Raw genomic sequence first — 9,189 nt, 5'->3', positions numbered from 1 at the left:
CAGATTTTCCACTTCCTTTGTTACATATGTACATTGAGTATTCTAGCTGTACTTGCCCCTTGTTCCATTTTTCATTCATTCTATTTCTTTACTATTGTTCCTCTCTGTTTTCAATTTCCTGATAGTCATTGTGTTAAATTGTCTGTTAATACTTTGAAAGGTTTATATACATTCCATGAGTTTCTTTTTTTTAATTTTTTTATTGTGAAAATACTGTACAGAAGGGTTACAATTACATGTGCAAGATAATGAGTACATTTCTTATCAAGCATTGTAGCCTCCTCCTTTGTTTCAATCCCACGTATACTTGAACTGATTTCAGCTTATATTTCCATAATTCATTCATCTGCAATAACAATTTGAAAGACTGGAGATGTGAAGCACTTAGACATGATTTTATTCTCGTTCATTTGGAAGATTAATCTTTAGTCAACAAGAAAGTTTAAAAATGGCTTAGAATTTATTCCTAACTACCAGTTTTTATAAATGGCTTTGTACAATGGTGTGTGATTATTTTATTTTACGTAGGATAATTTTTTCTACTACCTATAAGTTTTGGAAAAAGAAGAAAACTAAAATTTACTACTTAGAGGAATATGATAGATATAGAAGACAGATTTTATGTTTGTCACATCTCTCATCAGGACCCATATTCAAGACTTAAAGTCATATTTCTTACTATGTTAGACAGATAGGGAAAACAGAAAATAACACATGATAAAGCAAATATTAGTGACTTTTTAAAATGTACCTTCTTATGTGATGAAATTTACTTTATTAGCTAATATTTGAGTTTGAAATATGGGAGGCTGATCTATATAACACATTTCTGGAAGGCACCTACTGAACAACACAAATCGTGTGGGGTACTTTAATGAATGGTTGAACTTGTTTGGTATTAGTGCTGGGTAAATAAATCAACTCTATTGTAACTTGCTCCCTACACTTGAAAATCTTGTAATGTCACTATCATCTACTTGTCAACTGTTATTCTGGCAAATGTGATTTTAAATAGTTTATTTGAAAATGAATATACTTTCAGTAGATTAAATGTAGGTTATCATTGGTTTGAGAATGGCAACATTTTTATACTACAGAACCTAGTTTTACTGAAGTACCAGTGTTTTGAAGCACTAAAGATCTTCTTAGTTAATGATTTTCTAAATTATATTTGACCTCTAAATCAAGTTTTCCTAGCCTTGGTAGACCAATTATGGATCTATCATTCCAGAAACTATTTTTTGGTTGCAATGAAATCTTTCATTAATCACTAGGAGAGGGGTATTAAAAATAATCTTGTTCATTTGTGATTTTGTTCACTCATATGGGCTGGTCATCTGTAAACTGAAAGTTTGAATTACAGTACTTTCTCTCAGATTTTGTGATCTCATCTTTCATTGAAAGTTGCTTGGCATTTCACACTTGATTATTGCTAATTCTTGAAGGGAATTGGGTCCCTGTAATGTTATAGGAAATGAGAAATAGAGATGAGTCTTCAATTATTTTCCGCTGGCATGTTGCATGGGCCTATGTGAGAAGTCTTGCGCTTGTTATCTGATGGTGCAGATAACTGGGACCTCGTGTCCTAGGACCATGGGTCCTCCAGAAGAATAATAGCTTTTAGGCATCATATCAGCAAAATTTGTGTATAATCAGTAAGAATGCTTCAGAAATATGGATTAAAACACTTTGGGACAAGCGAGTTAAAACAATAAACAGAGCATCAGAGTAAAATCCCTTATAGATTAGCAGAAAAAAATATTGTTATTTTACCATGTGAATTCAGAAGACTATGAACACGTAGAAGGTATCACAAGTTTATAGCGAAGACATTGCATTGATACTTTTTATATTCTAATATATATTCTAAACCTAATTATTTATATTCCAATCCATTTATGGGAATAAATGTCAATATATTTGTCAAATTATCAATTCTAGTAAGAATCACTGTGTGAAATTTAAAATCAGCACATATAAATATAAAATATATAAGTATATATAATATAAAAATTGTTTTGCATTGTTGTGTTGTGGTTAGCGAATCAAAGGCAACTCTGTTTTAAAGTATTATTCCATTATCTCTACCTTAGCTTTTGGTAGAGTTAGACTTAAAGCTTTACCATTTGTAGATTTACAGCCTAGAGCCAAGAGGAAACACTGTGATTAAAGCATTACCAATTTAAGGCCTAATATCTAGGAGAAACATATGGACTGCTCCAGGAGCTATGGAAATATTTGGTGATAGAAAGTCAGTAGTGGAAGTTCCTGCCTAGTTGGATGATAGACAGGCCAGGACAGTAGGTAATCATGCATATGAACAATTTTTTCACCTTCTTGGCTTTAGCTACTTTTCAAATGATAAGTATAATAAACAATTATATTTTGATAAAATACCTTCCATTCTGAACAATTCGGTCTAAACGGTTCATCTCTCTATGATCCCTTGTAACTAAGATTAGTTTTGTTTCAGTACGACAATCTATGCTGTCAGGGTAAGATATTGTGGTTGGTCTGTTCCTACATGGAAGAAAGGTAAAGGTTCAGGCAGACATTTGTCCCAGCAAGACCTCATTTGAGAAATTTTAAGCTGCAGAAATTTAGAAGTAGCTCTTAAGCAAGGCTTACTATGAATCCATTAGCTCCACAAAGCTAACTCAGTTGGTAAATAAGTACTTGAAAAGCCATCACTTTTGGAATTAGCTGTAAAGGCTACAAAGTATGATCAAATTTAAAATGAAAACGACAAAATAGTCATTGACAAAAAATTGTAAATGTGAGCAATCAACTAAACGATATCAGTTTTTTTCCACTATATACAGAATTTTAGAGAAATAAGATCAATAGCATTTTTAGGAACAATAAGGGTTCCTTGTTACAAATAGGCATCCATGGATATATACCTGTATAAAGATTGCATCATTAAGTACTTAAATTTAGAGGATTCTACATGCTTCAGCAGCAGGTCTACACAAATTACAACAATACAGAGATTAACATGGCACTTGCACAAGGATGATAGGAAACTTTGTGAAGTATTCCTTATTTTTCATTCTTCTGATGCAAGAAATGAAAAACAGTTATTAAAAAGTTGATTACAAAAATACAGGTGTAACAATACATGTAATTCATAGAATTAAAGGTTAGTTTGACATCATTGTATTAAATCTTCACCTTCGAAAGGCCTTTACATAGCATAACCTTTACAAAACTTGAAATTAGATAACATTGTCATTTTATCCAAAAGAAATAAAATAATATTAGGACCCAGGAAAAAAAAGATTTTTAAACTTCTTCTATGAGGAATGCAATTTGATAGGACACATTTATTAATGAACCTATACATTATATAACAATGTAGAATTCAAATTATTATATCTAGGAGCGAATGAAATAGATTATGGACATTATACAAACATAGACATACTTTTTTCTAAAAAGCACCAGGAACATCTTTAGTGTCTATACTATTCATTTCAACAGATAAGTTAAAATTATTTCTGATTTAAAAAAATCACAAACTCTGCTGAAATCATTATAGATGTATACAAACAACGAATACATTTTGACAACAAAGTCAGGCAATTCACTTCGAAGAATACCATGGAATCCATGAATTTTTAAAGTAAGATATTGCTGTTGCTTTGTATTGTGAAAAAAAAATTGTAGGGACACAAAGGATGGACTGGCATTTTAGGAATTTAAGAAACTTATTCAAACCATTACGACTTAGGAGAAAAATTTGTACAGCTTTCCACAACTTCAAAGAGGTAGTGATACATACTTATCCTTTTGGCAATATCAAATGCAGTCTCTTCAGACCTGGTTTGATATAGTGGTTCAACAGAAGTAGATACAAGGTATCTTTGCTATTTCTATTCCTAGCAGTAATATGCAAGGGGGTCAAGAGGCCTTTAGTTTGGGGATTGGTATCTGCATCATGATGAAGTAAGAAAAAAGCCAATCTGTTATTATTCCACATGTAAGCACTGTGCAGGCGTGTCCAGCCCTTCAGAGCTATTGCATGAATATCTGCCTTGAGCTACCAACTCATAGACAATGTCTAAGTGTCCACTCTAGGCTTCCTGATGAAGAGGGATATACTCATCCTCATCCCTAGTATTCAATTGGGTGGCCTATTTGGAAAGTAGTCTCCGCACCATAGTAAGGCGATTAATTTCGGCATCCCAAAGAAGAAATTTGCTTGGATCCTACTCCATTTTTTTCTTGCAATTGATTCCGTTCCTCACTTTTTTCTCTTGTTCCTTGTCTTTGTCAGAGTTACGTAACCAGAGACTTTGAGTGCCAGTGGGAATGAGATGTCAATGTATTTCCCCAATAGTTCACATTGGTTGAACTGGTCAGAAAAATATGGTGAATTTTCTGCATATGATTTTTCACCATGATTTATTTTCACTTTTTCCATTTTTGCTCTTCTAAATTATTCTAACTGGAGAGTAGGGAATTGATAGAGAGCAGAGGAAAGATTTTCCTCAGTATTCAAAGGTACAGACTGAAAATGAGGACCAGTGGTGTCTTCATGTGCAGGTTATTCTGGGAATGAGAAAATAGGAAACAATGTCTTCTACGTAAATGATTTGGGAAATACCACATTATAGTGTAAGATAACTCACTACTCAACATATGGGCTTTAAGAGCTTTCTAGTAGCTTTCTAATGTTGGTATTCAACATTAGAAAAAATGTATAATGCAGTAGTAAAATAGAAGTCCTTTGTATGACTACCTAAATTCTTGTTATTTTTAAAGACACTTTTCATCTAAATATAGGCCTGTCTATTGTCTTCAGGTGATTTTGATGATTGAAGATGCTTAATGAGAAGTCAAAATATATTAGTAGTCCTTTGTTATCAATTAAATTTCACTTTTTCTTCTTGGAGATTATAATGATCAAAGCAATAGTTCAGAATCAGCAAGCAATATTTCAGAATCATGCTTCAAGTAGAAGTGAATCACCAGTAAGTAATCCTGGATTCCATTTTCCACAAAGTTTTGTCACAGATACAATCTTCTACAATCTGCCTGCCTTCTCTAGCTGCTTTCCTAGCCTGGACCTATTCCTTCATTGTACAGGAAAAGTGTGATTCAACTGATTTCAGTCAGATCTGTTAGTAGAATTATCAAGTATTTAGATTCTTTTTTTAAAAATTAGATTTGGGGCCTGAACTCTGGGCCTGAGCACTGTCCTTGAGCTCTTCAAATCAAGGTAAGTGCTCTTCCACTTGAGCCACAGCACCACTTCTGGATTTTTCTGTTTATGTGGTGCTGTTTTGGGAAATGGCAGAGCAGAAAGTGAAATGATGCAACCAAAAATATAAAGGCAAAATAAATTAGGATAATTATGGAGCAACCATATTGTCTATGAGAACCATGAAAGAGATAGAGGAAAAGAGATACAGATTTGCAATGACCTAGCTAGCCGCAAAATCCATGCTTCTACTCAATTTACAGAGCAAACAATTTTTTTTTTACTTTTTAAAAGAGATGGAAATAGAATTTATGTATTTACTTGAAATTAGTAAATACATTTTTAGTCGCCTACATAAAGAGACATAGCTTTGACCAAATTACAGGCAAGAATCTTAATACTTGGGCTGGCAATGTGCCTCAGTGTTAGAGTGTTTGCCTTGCAGCTCATTACAGTGCGGAGACTACTTTCCGAAAAGGCCACTCATATGAATACTAGGGATGAGGATGAGTATACGCCCCTTCATCGGGAAGCCTAGATTGGACACCTAGACATTGTCCATGAGTTGGTATCTCAAGGCAGGTATTCATGCAATAACTGTGAATGGCTGGACACCCCTGCACAGTGCTTATATGTGGAACATATTGCAACAGCACACACACACACAAACACACACATATACACACATATACACACATCATCATCATATTTCTTAAGTATTTTTTGTGTATAGACTTAAGAAGAAATTTACATTACTAACTTGAATTTCTGACAAGACAATATCATCACTGTACATTTTGCTTCTGTGCTTTCAGTTTTAAATTACTATCTAAGTATGTGCATTACATAAGTATTGGAAAAATAGGAGCCACCCGGGTGGCTCAGGTCTTTAATCCTACCTAATCAGAAAGATGAAATCTGATGATTGTGCTTTGAAACCAGACCAAGAAAAAAAAAGTTCATTAGATTATGATTTGAAAGTAACCACAAAAGCTTGAAATGGAGCTTAGTATAAACAGTAAAATGCTAGCCTTGAGAAAACTAAAAAAAAATAAATAAATAACAAATTCTGGGACAGAGCCAGGTCCTGAGTTCAATCTCTAATATTAGCATTAAACTAATGAATGAATGAATGAGTGAATGAACTAAAAATAAATTAAGTGGTTACATGTGGAGAGACAGGTCAAATGTAACAACAGTGGTGACTGGATTATGTATTATTTTGTAATAAGGCAAATTATCATCTTTCCTAATCATTAATATTTTATTTGAACTATTTTGTACAATAAACCCTGAATTTGGCATGCATGTATATGTGTGTGTACATGTGCCCACATGGGTGTGTATGTGTATATGTGTGTGTGTGTGTGTGTGTGTTTGTGTGTGGTTGCAGTGTTGCTTGCCAATGTGAACAGAGTGAGGCTGAAAAGAGCAGTGTTGCAATGTTGTTATTTATCAGTGTTCTATCCTGTCATTTCAGTGGAACCGCCCTTCTGTACATTTTATTTGTCAAATAACAGCATCATCATAATCAAAGCATTTACACCATTAAGTTAGATAAAAGAGATCAATTTCAGCTCTTAGTATATGTTAGGCAAGAAGATACATGTATAATTAGGTAGTAAGTTATTGCTGTAAGAGGACTGTTAGTACAAAATATGTATTTGACCTCTTAAATTGGATATACTTTTAAGATATTTTCATGGATTGATTTTGACCAACTTGACCAAACAGGTATTACTCTCTGGTTATTCCTGTGAAATTCAAGGTGGATAAACTCTTTCTGGATTTCTGTTGAAAATAACTTTCTTTGTAAGATCGTATCTATTCAGACTAAGATAATAAACACCGTATTTTTTAGGTTTGAATATCCCATCATATTGATTGAAAATCAACATTGTGGATATGTTTGTTAGATATTCATCGCAAAAACAAACAAAAAGCATGTGTCACCTCCAGATTCTGGATGATTTGAAGTTGTATTTTACATACAAAGTTTTTTTCATTAATAGTTCTTTTGTGGGAGTAACCTTCACAACTTTAATAAATAATGCTTTTTGAATATCTTTTCCAATATAAATAACATTCCAGAGCGAGTCTTGCAATTTCTGAAAACCCTTTGAATATTTTAGTGTTATTTCTGTTCATTGAGTATACAGCTAAAGACATTTCTGGAATAAACATTGTTAAAATCTGAAAATGTAAGTGGGAATACAAGCTTTTTTATGCATCATTTTATGAAAAGTCAGTTTTTATGAAACTAAAAGATATAGAATAAAAGAATGGAAGTGAATTGGGTGAGCTAATTATTAGTGTAACTTTGTTTTCTATTAGCACAGTCCTTTGAATGAACATGATGAAGTTAAATTATGTGCTTTATGAAACTATGTTTCAGTTATTTTTAGAATCTTTGTAGTTATAAGAATGAATTTGTAATATAAACAAAGGTCTTTGAAAGTGATTAGGATTAATCTTATGTTTTGTTTTCTACTCCCAAGAAAATGAGTTATTTGTAAGGGTTAACAGTTTACAATTGAATCTTCAGTATCATAAGAAAGTTTGAACAAATGTAGTAGTATTGATGTCTTTTTTGGGGGGGGGGAGTCTGGTAGTAGGGCCTGAACTATGGGCCTGGGCGCTGTCCCTCAGCTCTTCAGCTCAAGGCTAGCGCTCTTCCACTTGAGCTACAGAGTCATTTGCGGTTTTGTTTTTTTGCTTATGTGGTCCTGAGGAATCAAAGCCAGGGCTTCATGCATGCAAGGCAAGCGCTCTACCACTACGCCACCTTCCCATGTCTTTATGTCTTTTTAAAACAATTGTATTCACAAGTTGGAGAGGCTTTAATTCATGCTTAGGTCTTGTGGTCTATGATTTTTTATCCTCTCATTCCTAACATTAATGATAGGTCAGACTGCATTTTTGTGTATATGAAAGGTAAAATATTTATCTGGGGTCAAAGGTGATTTTTATATCAGTCTTGCTTTAATAGCATTTTAAAGTAGTACCTTTCTCTCAAAATGTTGAGTATAAAAAGCAATCAAAATACGTCTAATGGTAAACAACTTAGTTGAGCTACAATATGGAAATGATTAGTCCATAAGACCTGCAGTTTGTTTCCATCAGGAATTGGGGAGGTCATTCTTTCAGTAAGACAGTGTTAAACAGAGATAGGGTCCCCAGGCATTGCAGTTTTGAGTGAAGGGATAGAATATGATTTCTGATATTTTGACCTAGAAATCAAGAATGTTACACTTTAGCAGTTCCTTTCACCAGGGAGGTATGCATTGATTATGAACTTTGTGGTTTCATATTACAGTTCCCTATTTTCTAACAAAGAGAAACTGAAATATTATGAGTGTACACAAGAATTCTGGGAATTTTTCCTTGAATTTGTAGACTAAATGCTGGTATTTTAGTCATAAAATAGAATGAGGTTAATTGATACAGTTGGAGATGGACCTCAGGCTAACACTTACCATGTGTGCAATGTTGTACATGGAATTGCAACTCTGAAGACTTCAATATCATCATCTGAGAATTAAAAATGTAAGTAGTTCCACTTTATGGAATTATTGTGAGGATTAAATTAGATATCATAGCTAAAGTACTTGGAAAAACAATCAATTAGCATTTGGAAAATTCAACCTGTTATTTTCTCATGTGGTGAATTCTAACATTTTTACTGTGATTTTTATTGTGTCTCTTTATGATGTGCAATGTGATGTATTGGTATTCATTGCATCGATCATTTTTCTGTCACTATGAGGAAAAAACCTGCAAAGAAAATTTCTTTTTTTTTTTTTTTATTCAATTTAATTTTATTTGTGAACATAATGTCCAGAGGAGTTACAGTTACATGGGCAGGATAATGCGTACATTTCTTACCAAGCATTGCAGCCTCCTCCTTTGTTTACCCTTCACATCCCTTCCCAGCCTCCCCCCTCCCCCCCTAATCCCAATCCTTCTCCTTCCCCCCCTTCCCC

At 33.5% G+C, this 9,189-nt stretch overlaps 1 pseudogene; it reads left to right on the top strand.

Annotated features, from left to right (window-relative positions):
• Window positions 1–2,950: 2,950 nt before the first annotated feature.
• Window positions 2,951–3,050, top strand: LOC122127523 (annotated as a pseudogene).
• The last annotated feature ends 6,139 nt before the right edge of the window (window positions 3,051–9,189 follow it).

Source organism: Dipodomys spectabilis, unplaced genomic scaffold (genome assembly GCF_019054845.1).
Source record: "Dipodomys spectabilis isolate Male_0828 unplaced genomic scaffold, ASM1905484v1 ptg000301l, whole genome shotgun sequence".
NCBI lineage: Eukaryota > Metazoa > Chordata > Mammalia > Rodentia > Heteromyidae > Dipodomys > Dipodomys spectabilis.
The sequence above is the reverse complement of the archived record's forward strand: the minus strand, read 5'-3'. Positions and strand labels throughout refer to the sequence as shown.